The following is a 13,711-nucleotide window of genomic DNA, read 5'->3' as shown; positions in this document are numbered from 1 at the left end:
TATTTTTCACACCTTTTCAGGCTCTTCATGTTTTTCAACACCGCTTCATGCTCCTCCTATTTTTCAGACCATTTCATGCTCCGCATATATTTTACACGTTTTGAGGCTCTTCATATTTTTCACACCTTTCCAGTCTCTTCATGTTTTTGAACACCGTTTCATGCTCCTCCTTTTTCAGAACATTTCATGCTCCTCATATTTTTCACACCTTTTGGAGCTCTTCATATTTTTCACACCTTTTCAGGCTTTTCATGTTTTTCAACACCACTTCATGCTCCTCCTATTTTTCAGACCATTTCATGCTCCGCATATATTTTACACGTTTTGAGGCTCTTCATATTTTTCACACCTTTTCAGGCTCTTCATGTTTTTCAACACCGCTTCATGATCCTCCTATACTTCAGATCGTTTCATGTTCCAAATATTTTTCACACCTTTTATAGCTCTGCATATTTTTCACACCTTTTCAGGCTCTCCATGTTTTTCCACACCGTTTCATGCTCTTCCTATTTTTCCGGCCGTTTCATGCTCCTCTTATTTTTCCGACCGTTTCATGCTCATCTTATCTTTGACACCTTTTGAAGGTATTCATATTTTTCACACCTTTTGAAGCTCTTCATATTTTTCACACGTTTTCAGGCTCTTTATGTTTTTGGACACGTATTCAGGCTCCTCCTATTTTTCAGACCGTTTCACTCTCCTCATATTTTTGACACGTTTTGAGGCTCTTCATATTTTTCACACCTTTTCAAGCTCTTCATGTATTTCAACACCCCTTCATGCTTCTCCTATATTTCAGTCCGTTTCATGCTCCTCATATTTTTCACACCTTTTGAAGCTCTTCATATTTTTCACACCTTTTCAGGCTCTCAATGATTTTTAACACCGTTTCATGCTCCTCCTATTTTCAGACCGTTTCATACTCCTCATAATTTTGACACCTTTTGAAGCTCTTCATATTTTTCACATCTTTTCAGGCTCTTCATGTTTTTCAACACCACTTCATGCTCCTCGTATTTTTCAGCCCGTTTTATGCTCCTCATATTTTTCACACCCTTTGAAGCTCTTTATATTTCTCACCCCTTTCCAGGCTCTTCATGTTTTTGAACACCGCTTCATGCTCCTCCTATTTTTCAGACCGTTTCATGCTCCTCATATTTTGACACATTTTGAAGCTCTTCATATTTTTCACACCTTTTCAGGCTCTTCAAGTTTTTCAACACCACATCATGCTCTTCCTATTTTTCAGACCGTTTCATGCTCCTCATATTCTTGACATATTTTGAGCCTCTTCATATTTTTCACACTATTTGAAGCTCTTCATATTTTTCACACCTTTTCAGGCTCTTCATGTTTTTCCACACCGTTTCATGCTCCTCCATTTTTAGAAAGTTTCATGTTCCTCATATTTTTGACACCTTTTGAATCTCTTCATATATTTGACACCATTTGAGGCTCTTCATGTTTTTCAACACCACTTCATGCTCCTCGTAATTTTCAGACCGTTTCATGCTCATCTCATTTTTGTCACCTTTTGAAGCTCTTCATATTTCTCACAGCTTTTGAAGCTGTTCATGTTTTTCACACCTTTTCAGGCTCTTTATATTTTTGAACACCACTTCCTGCCTCTCCAATTTTACAGACCGTTTCATGCTCCTCATATTTTTGACACTTTTTGAAACTCTTCCTATTTTTCACAAATTTTCAGACTCTTTATATTTTTGAACACCGCTTCATGCTCCTCCTATTTTTCAGACCGTTTCATGCTCCTCATATTTTTGACACTTTTTGAAACTCTTCCTATTTTTCACAAATTTTCAAACTCTTTATATTTTTGAACACCGCTTCCTGCTTCTCCTATTTTACAGGCCGTTTCATGCTGCTCATATTTTTAACACTTTTTGAAACTATTCCTATTTTTCACACGTTTTCAGGCTCTTCATGTTTTTCCAAACCGTTTCATGCTCCACCTTTTTTTCAGACCATTTCGTGCTTCTCCTATTTTTCAGACCGTTTCATGTTCCTCATATATTTGTCACCTTTTGAAACTCTTCATATATTTCACACCTTATCACGCTCTTCATCTTTTTCAAAACCGTTTCATGCTCCTCCTATTTTTCAGTCCGTTTAATGCTCCTCATATTTTGGACACGTTTTGAAGCTCTTCATATTTTTCACACCTTTTCAGGCTCTTCATATTTTTCAACACCACTTCATGCTCCTCCTATTTTTCAGGCCATTTCATGCTCATTACATTATTTACACCATTTGAAGATCTTAATATTTTTGACACCTTTTGAAGCTCTTCATATTTTCCACACGATTTCAGGCTCTTCTTGTTTTTCAACACTGCTTCATGCTCCTCCTATTTTTCAGATCGTTTCATGCTCCTCATGTTTTTGACACTTTTTGAGGCTCTTCATATTTTTCACACATTTCCAGGCTCTTCATGTTTTTGAACACCGTTTCATGCTACTCCTTTTTCAGAACGTTTCATGCTCCTCATATTTTTGACACCTTTTGAATCTCTTCATATTTTTCACACCTTATCACGCTCTTCATCTTTTTCAAAACCGCTTCATGCTCCTCCTATTTTTCAGTCCGTTTAACGCTCCTCATATTTTGGACACGTTTTGAAGCTCTTCATATTTTTCACACCTTTTCAGGCTCTTTATGTTTTTCAACACCGCTTCATGCTCCTCCTATTTTTCAGACCATTTCATGCTCTGCATATATTTTACACGTTTTGAGGCTCTTCATATTTTTCACACCTTTCCAGGCTCTTCATGTTTTTGAACACCGTTTCATGCTCCTCCTTTTTCAGAACATTTCATGCTCCTCCTATTTTTGACACCTTTTGAAGCCCTTCATATTTTGGACACCTTTTGAAGCTCTTCATATTTTTCAAACGTTTTCAGGCTCTTCATGTTTTTCAACACCGCTTCATTCTCCTCCTATTTTTCAGACGCTTTCATGCTCCTCCTATTTTTGACACCTTTTGAAGCTCTTCATATTTTTCACACCTTTTGAAGCTCTTCATTTTTTCACATCTCTTCAGGCTCTTCATGTTTGGGAACACAGTTTCATGCTCCTCCTATTTTCAAACCGATTCATGATCCTCATATTTTGGACAACTTTGGAAGCTCTTCATATTTTTCACACCTTTTCAGGCTCTCCATGTTTTTCAACACCGATTCATGCTCCTCCTATCTTTCAGACCGTTTCATGCCCCTCATAATTTGACACCTTTTGAAGCTCTTCATATTTTTCACACCTTTTCAGGCTCTTCATGTTTTTCAACACTGCTTCATGTTCCTCCTATTTTTCAGATCGTTTCATGCTCCTCATGTTTTTGACACTTTTTGAGGCTCTTCACATTTTTCACACATTTCCAGGCTCTTCATGTTTTTAAACACCGTTTCATGCTACTCCTTTTTCAGAACGTTTCATGCTCCTCATATATTTGACACCTTTTGAATCTCTTCATATTTTTCACACCTTTTCAGGCTCTCCATATTTTTGAATACCGCTTCATGCTCCTCCTATTTTTCAGACCGTTTCTTGCTCCTCATATGTTTGACACCTTTTGAAGCTCTTCATATTTTTCACACCTTTTCAGGCTCTTCATGTTTTTCAACACCGCTTCATGCTCTTCCTATTTTTCACACCGTTTCATGTTCCTCATATTTTTGACACATTTTGAAGCTCTTCATATTTTTCACACCTTTTCCGGCTCTTCATGTTTTTCAACACCGCTTCATGATCCTCCTATACTTCAGATCGTTTCATGTTCCAAATATTTTTCACACCTTTTATAGCTCTTCATATTTTTCACACCTTTTCAGGCTCTCCATGTTTTTCCACACCGTTTCATGCTCTTCCTATTTTTCCGACTGTTTCATGCTCCTCTTATTTTTCCGACCGTTTCATGCTCATCTCATCTTTGACACCTTTTGAAGGTATTCATATTTTTCACACCTTTTCAGGCTCTTCATGTTTTTGAACACCTTTTCATGTTCCTCCTATTTTATAGACTGTTTCATGCTTCTCGTATCTTTGACACCTTTTCAAGCTCTTCATATATTTCACACATTTTCAGGCTCTTCATGTTTTTCAACACCACTTCATGCTCCTCCTATTTTTCAGACCTTTTCATGCACCTTTCATTTTTCACAGATTTTGAAGCTCTTCATATTTTTCACAACTTTTCAGGCTCTTCATGTTTTTGAACACCGCTTCATGCTCCTCCTATTTTTCAGACCGTTTCATGCTCCTCATATTTTTTACACCTGTTGAAGCTCTTCATATATTTCACACCTTTTCAGGCTCTTTATGTTTTTCAACACCGCTTCATGCTCCTTCTATTTTTCAGAACGTTTCATGCTTCCCATATTTTTGACTCCTTTTGAATCTCTTCATATTTTTCACACCTTTTCAGGCTCTACATGTTTTTCAACACAGGTTCATGCTCCTCCTGTTTTTCAGACCGTTTCATGCTCCTCATATTTTTGACACTTTTTGAAGCTCTTCATATTTTTCACACCGTTTCTGGCTCTTCATGATTTTCAACACTACTTCATACTCCTCCTGTTTTTCATTCCCTTTCATGCTCATCTCAATTTTGACTCTTTTTGATGCTCTTCATATTTTTTCCCACCTTTGGAAGCTCTTCATGATGTCCAACACCGCTTCATGCTCCTCATATTTTTCAGACCGTTTCATGCTCCTCATATTTTTGACACGTTTTGAAGCTCTTCATATTTTTCACACGTTTTCAGGCTCTTCATGTTTTTCAACACCACTTCATGCTACTCCTATTTTTCAGAACGTTTCTTGCTCCTCATATTTTTGACACGTTTGAGGCTCTTCATATTTTTCACACAATTTCAGACTCTTCATGTATTTCAACACCGTTTCATGCTCCTCCTATTTTTCAGACCGTTTCATGCTCCTCATAATTTTGACACCTTTTGAAGCTCTTCATATTTTTCACACCTTTTGAAGCTCTTCATATATTTCACACCTTTTCAGGCTCTTCATGTTTTTCAATACCACCAAATGCTCCTCCTATTTTCAGACCGTTTCATGCTCATCTAATATTTGACAGCTTTTGAAGCTCTTCATATTTTTGACACCTTTTGAAGGTCTTCATATTTTTCACACCTTTTCAGGCTCTTCATGTTTTTGAACACCGTTTCATGCTCCTCCTGTTTTTCAGACCGTTTCTTGCTCCTCATATTTTTGACACTTTTAGAAGCTCTTCATACTTTTCACACCTTTTCAGGCTCTTCATGATTTTCAACATTGCTTCATACTCCTCCTAATTTTCAGACCGTTTCATGCTCATCTCATTTTTGACACTTTTTGAAGCTATTCATATTTTTCACACCTTTTGAAGCTCTTCATGTTTTTCCCGTTTTTGAAGCTCTTCTTATTTTTCACACGTTTCAGGCTCTTCATGTTTTTCAACACCGCTTCATGCTCCTGCTATTTTTCAGAACGTTTCATACTCCTCATATTTTTGACACGGTTTGAGGCTCTTCATATTTTACACACCTTTTCATGCTCTTCATTTTTTCAACACCGCTTCATGCTCCGGTTATTTTTCAGACCGTTTTATGCTCATCACATTTTTGACACCTTTTGAAACTCTTCATACATTTCAAATCTTTTGAGGATCTTCTTGTTTTTCACACCTTTTCACGCTCTTCATGTTTTTCAGCACCGTTTCATGCTCCTCCTATTTTTCAGACCGTTTAGTGCTCCTCATGTATTTCACACCTGTTGAAGCTCTTCATATTTTTCACACCTTTTCAGGCTCTTCATGTTTTTGAACACATTTTCATGCTCCTCCTATTTTTCAGACCATTTCATGCTCCTCATATTTTTGACACCTTTTGAAGATTTTCATATTTTTCACAACTTTTCAGGCTCTTCATGTTTTTGAACACCTCTTCATGCTCCTCCTGTTTTTCAGACCGTATCATGCTCCTCATATTTTTCAAACCTTTTGAACCTCTTCATATTTTTCACAACTTTTCAGGCTCTTCATGTTTTTGAACACCACTTCATGCTCCTCCTATTTTTCAGACCGTTTCATTCTCATGTCTTTTTTGACACCTTTTGAAGCTCTTCATATTTTTCACACCTTTTGAAGCTCTTCATGTTTTTCACACCTTTTCAAGCACTTCGTGTTTTTGAACTCCGCTTCATGTTCCTCCTATTTTTCAGACCGTTTCATGGTCCTCATATTTTTGACACCTTTTCAAGCTCTTCATATTTTTCACACCTTTTCAGGCTCTTCATGTTTTTGAACACCGTTTCATGCTCCTCATATTTTTGACACCTTTTGAAGCTCTTCATATTTTTCACACCTTTTGATGCTGCCAGTTTTATTTAAGTCTTTACATATCTCAATAATCAGTTAAAAAGAAAATGTTCATTTTTAGAGTTGCACAAAAGGAAAATAATAGGGAAAGTGATGGCTGGCTTATGATGTGGGGCCAATTTACATAAATTAGATAAAAAATCTAAGTTTTAGAACCTGGGGCTCTAAAAATAGCACTTGTAATTAGTACTGTTCTTCAGATACATAGTTTAAGGAAGTCAATACATTTTATTTCTTGATGTTATAGATTTAACAACATATTGGTAGCAACATGTAACTTCTCACATGGATTAGACATCAAGAGACCAGTTTTTGTATATAAACTTAAACACTGAAAATGAATATATTCAGCTATTATGGAACTTATAGCAAATACAAACTTGTTAACAACTTTCCAAAAGGCACAAAAGACAGTGTTAATAAAGAGTGGTCTTTTGCATCATTTTCAAAAATTCTTCCTTGTTTATTTCTCCATCCCCATCATGATCAGCCTCATCAAGCATTTTCTGAAGTTCATCATCTGTTAAATTTTCCCCTAGCTCCTTAGCAACCCTCTTGATATTGTTCAATGATATACGTCCTGTATCATCATCATCAAATAGTTTGAAAGCCTTCAATATTTCTTCTTTTTCATCCTTTTCACTCATTTTTACACTCATTATGGCAAAAAATTCTTCAAAATTAATGGTGACAATTCCTTCTTTGTCAGTTTCAGCTATCATCTTTGTAATTTCTTCTTTCTTTGGCTCAAATCCTAAGGCCCACATTGCAATCATGTCTCCAACCGGCGTCCCCGGCCGGGACCTCCCAGCTTTACCCGCTAGCCTGAAGCTCTTCATATTTTTGACACGTTTTCAGGCTTTTCATGTTTTTCAACACCGTTTCATGAGCCTCCTATTTTTCAGACCGTTTCATGCTCCTCATATTTTTGACACCTTTTGAAGCTCTTCATAATTTTCACACCTTTTCAGGCTCTTCATGTTTTTCACACGTTTTCAGGGTCTTCTTGTTTTTGAACCCCGTTTCATGCTCCTCCTATTATTCAGACCGTTTCATGCTCCTCATGTATTTCACACCCTTTGAAGCTCTTCATATTTTTCACACCTTTTCAAGCTCTTCATGTTTTTTAACACGGTTTTATGCTGCTCTTATATATCAGACCATTTCCTGCTCCTCATATTTTTGACACCTTTTGAAGCTCTTCATATTTTTCACAACTTTTCAGGCTCTTCAGGTTTTTCAACACTGCTTCATGATCCTCCTATTTTTCAGACCGTTTCATGCTCTTCATATTTTTCACACGTTTTCAGGCTCTTCATGTTTTTCAACACCGCTTCATGCTCTTCCTATTTTTTAGACCGTTTCATGCTCCTCATATTTTTGACACCTTTAAAGCTCTTCATATATTTCACAACTCTTCAGGCTCTTCATGTTTTTCAACACCACTACATGCTCGTCCTATTTCTCAGACCGTTTCATGCTCATCTCATTTTTGACACCTTTTGAAGTTCTACATATTTTTCACACCTTTTCAGGCTCTTCTTGTTTTTGAACACCGCTTCATGCTCCTCCTATTTTTCAGGCCGTTTCATGCTCCTTATATTTTTGACACGTTGTGAAGCTCTTCATATTTTTCACACCTTTTCAGGCTCTTCATGTTTTTGAACACAGCTTCATGCTCCTGATATTTTTCAAACTTTTTTATGCTCCTCATTTTTTTGACACCTTTTGAAGCTCTGCATATTTTTCACACATTTTCAGGCTCTTCATGTTTTGAACACCACTTCATGCTTCTCCCATATTTCAGACAGTTTCATGCTCCTCATATTTTTCACATCTTTTGAAGCTCTTCATATTTTTCATACCTTTTCATGCTCTTCATGTTTTTGAACACCACTTCATGCTCCTCCTATTTTACAGACCGTTTCATTCTCCTCATGTCTTTCACATATTTTGAAGCTCTTCCTTTTTTTCACAACTTTTCAGGCTCTTCATTTTTTTCAACACTGTTTCATGCTCCTCCGATTTTTCAGATTGTTTCAGGCTCCTCATATTTTTGAAACCTCTAGAGGCTCTTCATATTTTTCACACCTTTTCAGGCTCTTCATGTTTTACAACACCTCAACATGCTCCTCCTATTTTTCATTCTGTTTCATGCTCCTCATATTTTTGACACCTTTTGAAGCTCTTCATATTTTTCACACCTTTTCAGGCTCTTCATGTTTTTCAACACCGCTTCATGTTCTCCCTAAATTTCAGGCTGTTTCATGCTTCTCATATTTTTCACACCTTTTGAAGCTCTTCATATTTTTCACAGATTTTCAGACTCTTCATGTTTTTCAACCCCGCTTCTTGCTTCTCCTATTTTTCAGGCCGTTTCATGCTCCTTATATTTTTGACACCTTTTGAAGCTCTTCATATTTTTCACACCTTTTCAGGCTCTTCATGTTTTTCAACACCGCTTCATGCTCCTCCTATTTTTCAGACCGTTTCATGCTCCTTATATATTTCACAACTTTTGAATCTCTTCATATTTTTCACAACTTTTCAGGCTCTTCATGTTTTTGAACACCGTTTCATGCTCCTCCTATTTTTCAGACCGCTTCATGCTCCTCATATTTTTGACACCTTTTGAAGCTCTTCATATTTTTTACACCTTTTGAAGCTCTTCATATATTTCACACCTTTTCAGGCTCTTCATGTTTTTCAATAGCACCTCATGCTCCTCCTATTTTCCAAACCATTTCATGCTCATCTAATTTTTGACCGCTTTTGAAGCTCTTCATATTTTTTCACCTTTTGAAGTTCTTCATTTTTTTTACACATTATGAAGGTCTTCATATTTTTCACACCTTTTCAGGCTCTTCATGTTTTTGAACACCGTTTCATGCTCCTCCTATTTTTCAGACCGTTTCATGCTCCTCATATATTTGACAACTTTTGATGCTCTTCATAGTTTTCACACCTTTTCAGGCTTTTCATGTTTTTAAACACCGCTTAATGCTCCTCCTATTTTTCAGACAGTTTCATGCTCCTCATATTTTTGACACCTTTTGAAGCTCTTCATATATTTCACACCTTTTCAGGCTCTTCATGTTTTTTTAACACCGTTTCATGCTTCTCCTATTTTTCAGACCGTTTAATGCTCCTCATTTTTTGACACCTTTTGAAGCTCTTCATATTTTTCACACCTTTTGAAGCTGTTCATATTTTTCACACCTTTTCAGGCCCTTCATGTTTTTCAACACCACTTCTTGCTCCTCCTATTTTTCAGTCCGTGTCATGCACATCTCATTTTTGACACCTTTTGAAGCTCTTCATATTTTTCACACCTTTTGAAAGTCTTCATATTTTTCACACGTTTTCAGGCTCTTCATGTTTTTCAACACCGTTTCATGCTCCTCCTATTTTTCAGACCGTTTCATGCTCCTCATATTTTTGACACCTTTTGAAGCTCTTCATATATTTCACACCTTTTCAGGCTCTTCATGTTTTTCAACAACTCTTCATGCTCCTACTATTTTTCAGTCCGTTTCATGCACATCTCATTTTTGACACCTTTTGTAGCTCTTCATATTTTTCACACCTTTTGCAGCTCTTCATATTTTTCACACCTTTTAGGCTCTTCATGTTTTTGAACACCTCTTCATGCTCCTCCTATTTTTCAGACCGTTTCATGCTCTTCTTATTTTTGACACCTTTTGAAGCACTTCATATTGTTCAAACCTTTTCAAACTCTTCATGTTTTTCAACACCGCTTCATGCTTCTCCTATTTTTCAGACCGATTCATGCCCATCTCATTTTTGACAACTTTTGAAGCTCTTCATATTTTTCACACCTTTTGAAAGTCTTCATATTTTTCACACGTTTTCAGGCTCTTCATGTTTTTCAACACCGTTTCATGCTCCTCCTATTTTTCAGACCGTTTCATGCTCCTCATATTTTTGACACCTTTTGAAGCTCTTCATATATTTCACACCTTTTCAGGCTCTTCATGTTTTTCAACAACTCTTCATGCTCCTACTATTTTTCAGTCCGTTTCATGCACATCTCATTTTTGACACCTTTTGTAGCTCTTCATATTTTTCACACCTTTTGCAGCTCTTCATATTTTTCACACCTTTTAGGCTCTTCATGTTTTTGAACACCTCTTCATGCTCCTCCTATTTTTCAGACCGTTTCATGCTCTTCTTATTTTTGACACCTTTTGAAGCACTTCATATTGTTCAAACCTTTTCAAACTCTTCATGTTTTTCAACACCGCTTCATGCTTCTCCTATTTTTCAGACCGATTCATGCCCATCTCATTTTTGACAACTTTTGAAGCTCTTCTTAAATTTCACACCTTTTGAAGCTCTTCATATTTTTCACACCTTTTCAGGCTCTTCATGTTTTTGAACACCGTTTCATGCTCCTCCTGTTTTTCAGACCATTTCATGCTCCTCATATTTTTGAAACATTTTGAAGCTCTTCATATTTCTCACCTTTTCAGGCTCTTCATGTATTTAACACCGTTTCATGCTCCTCCTATTTTTGAGACCGTTTCATGCTCCTCATATTTTTGACACCTTTTGAACCTCTTCATATATTTCACACCTTTTCAGGCTCTTCATGTTTTTCAACACCGCTTCATGCTCCTCATATTTTTGACACCTTTTGAAGCTCTTCATATAATTCACACCTTTTCAGGCTCTTCATGTTTTTGAGCACCGTTTCATGCTCCTCCTATATTTCAATCATTTCATTCTCTGCATATTTTTGACAACTTTTGAAGCTCTTCATATTATTGATACCTTTTTAGGCTCTTCATGTTTTTCAACACCGCTTCATGCTCCTCTTATTTTTGAGAACGTTTCATGATCCTCATATTTTTCACACCTTTTGAAGCTGTTCATATTTTTAACACCTTTTCAGTCTGTTCATGCTTTTCTACACCACTTCATGCTCCTCCTAAATTTCAGACCGTTTCATGCTCTTCATATATTTGACAAATTTTGAAGCTCTTCATTTTTTTCACACCTTTTCAGGCTCTTCATATTTTTCTACACCGCTTCATGCTCCTCCTATATTTCAGATCATTTCATGCTCCTCATATTTTTGACACCTTTTGAAGCTCTTCATATTTTTCACACCTTTTCAGGCTCTTCATGTTTTTGAACACCCCTTCACGCTCCTCCTATTTTTCCGACCGTTTCATGCTCGTCATATTTTTCACACATTTTTAAGCTCTTCATATTTTTCACACCTTTTCAGGCTGCTCGTGTTTTTGAACACCGTTTCATGCTCCCTTATATTTCAGACCGTATCATGCTCCTCATATTTTTGACACCTTTTGAAGCTCTTCATATTTTTCACACCTTTTCAGGCTCTTCATGTTTTTGAACACCCCTTCACGCTCCTCCTATTTTTCCGACCGTTTCATGCTCGTCATATTTTTCACACATTTTTAAGCTCTTCATATTTTTCACACCTTTTCAGGCTGCTCGTGTTTTTGAACACCGTTTCATGCTCCCTTATATTTCAGACCGTATCATGCTCCTCATTTTTTGACACCTTTTGAAGCTCTTCATATTTTTCACACGTTTTGAAACTCTTCATATTATTGACACCTTTTCAGGCTCTTCATGTTTTTCAACACCGCTTCATGCTCCTCCTATTTTTCAGAACGTTTCATGCTCTTCATATTTTTGACACCTTTTGAAGCTCTTCATATTTTTCACACCTTTTCCGGCACTTCATGTATTTCAACACCACTTCGTGTTCCTCCTATTTTTCAGAATGTTTCAAGCTCCTCATATTTTTGACACATTTTGAAGCTCTTCATATATTTCACGCCTCTTCAGGCTCTTCATGTTTTCAACACAGCTTCATGCTCCTCCTAATTTTCAGACCGTTTCATGCTCCTCATATTTTGACACCTTTTTAAGCTCTACATATTTTTCACACCTTTTAAGGCTCTTGATGTTTTCAACACCGTTTCATGCTCCTCCTATTTTTCAGACCGTTTCATGCTACGTATGTTTTTGACATCTTTTGAAGCTCTTCATATTTTTCACACATTTTCAGTCTCTTCATGTTTTTCAACACCGTTTCATGCTCCTCCTATTTTTCAGACCGTTTCATTCTCCTCATGTTTTTCAACGCCGTTTCATGCTCCTCCTATTTTTCAGACACTTTCATGCTCCACATATTTTTTAAACATTTTGAAGCTCTTCATATTTTTCACATCTTTTGAGGCTCTTCATGTTTTTCAACACTGCTTCATGCTCCTCCTATTTTCAGACCGTTTCATGCTCTTCATATTTTTCATACCTTATGAAGCTCTTCATATATTTGACACCTTATCAGGCTTTTCATGTTTTTCAACACCGCTTCATGCTTCTCCTATTTTTCAGAACGTTTCGTGCCCCTCATATTTTTGAAACCTTTTCAAGCTCTTCATATTACTCACACCTTTTCAGGCTCTTCATGTTTTGCAACACCGCTTCATGCTCCTCCTATTTTTCAGACCGTTTCATGTTCCTCCTATTTTTCAAACCTTTTGAAGCTCTTCATATTTTTCACACCATTTCAGGCTTCATGTTTTTGAACACCGCTTCATGCTCCTCCTATTTTTCAGACCGTTTCATGTTCCTCCTATTTTTCAAACCTTTTGAAGCTCTTCATATTTTTCACACCATTTCAGGCTTCATGTTTTTGAACACCATTTCATGCTTCTCCTATTTTTGACACCGTTTCATGCTCCTCATATTTTTGACACCTTTTGAAGCTCTTCATATTTTTCACACCTTTTCCGGCACTTCATGTATTTCAACACCACTTCGTGTTCCTCCTATTTTTCAGAATGTTTCATGCTCCTCATATTTTTGACACATTTTGAAGCTCTTCATATATTTCACGCCTCTTCAGGCTCTTCATGTTTTCAACACAGCTTCATGCTCCTCCTAATTTTCAGACCGTTTCATGCTCCTCATATTTTGACACCTTTTTAAGCTCTACATATTTTTCACACCTTTTAAGGCTCTTCATGTTTTCAACACCGTTTCATGCTCCTCCTATTTTTCAGACCGTTTCATGCTCCGTATGTTTTTGACATCTTTTGAAGCTCTTCATATTTTTCACACATTTTCAGTCTCTTCATGTTTTTCAACACCATTTCATGCTCCTCCTATTTTTCAGACCATTTCATTCTCCTCATGTTTTTCAACGCCGTTTCATGCTCCTCCTATTTTTCAGACACTTTCATGCTCCACATATTTTTTAAACATTTTGAAGCTCTTCATATTTTTCACATCTTTTGAGGCTCTTCATGTTTTTCAACA

This window comes from Dama dama, chromosome 4, assembly GCF_033118175.1.
Source record: "Dama dama isolate Ldn47 chromosome 4, ASM3311817v1, whole genome shotgun sequence".
NCBI classification, from domain to species: domain Eukaryota; kingdom Metazoa; phylum Chordata; class Mammalia; order Artiodactyla; family Cervidae; genus Dama; species Dama dama.
Note: the sequence above shows the minus strand (reverse complement) of the source record.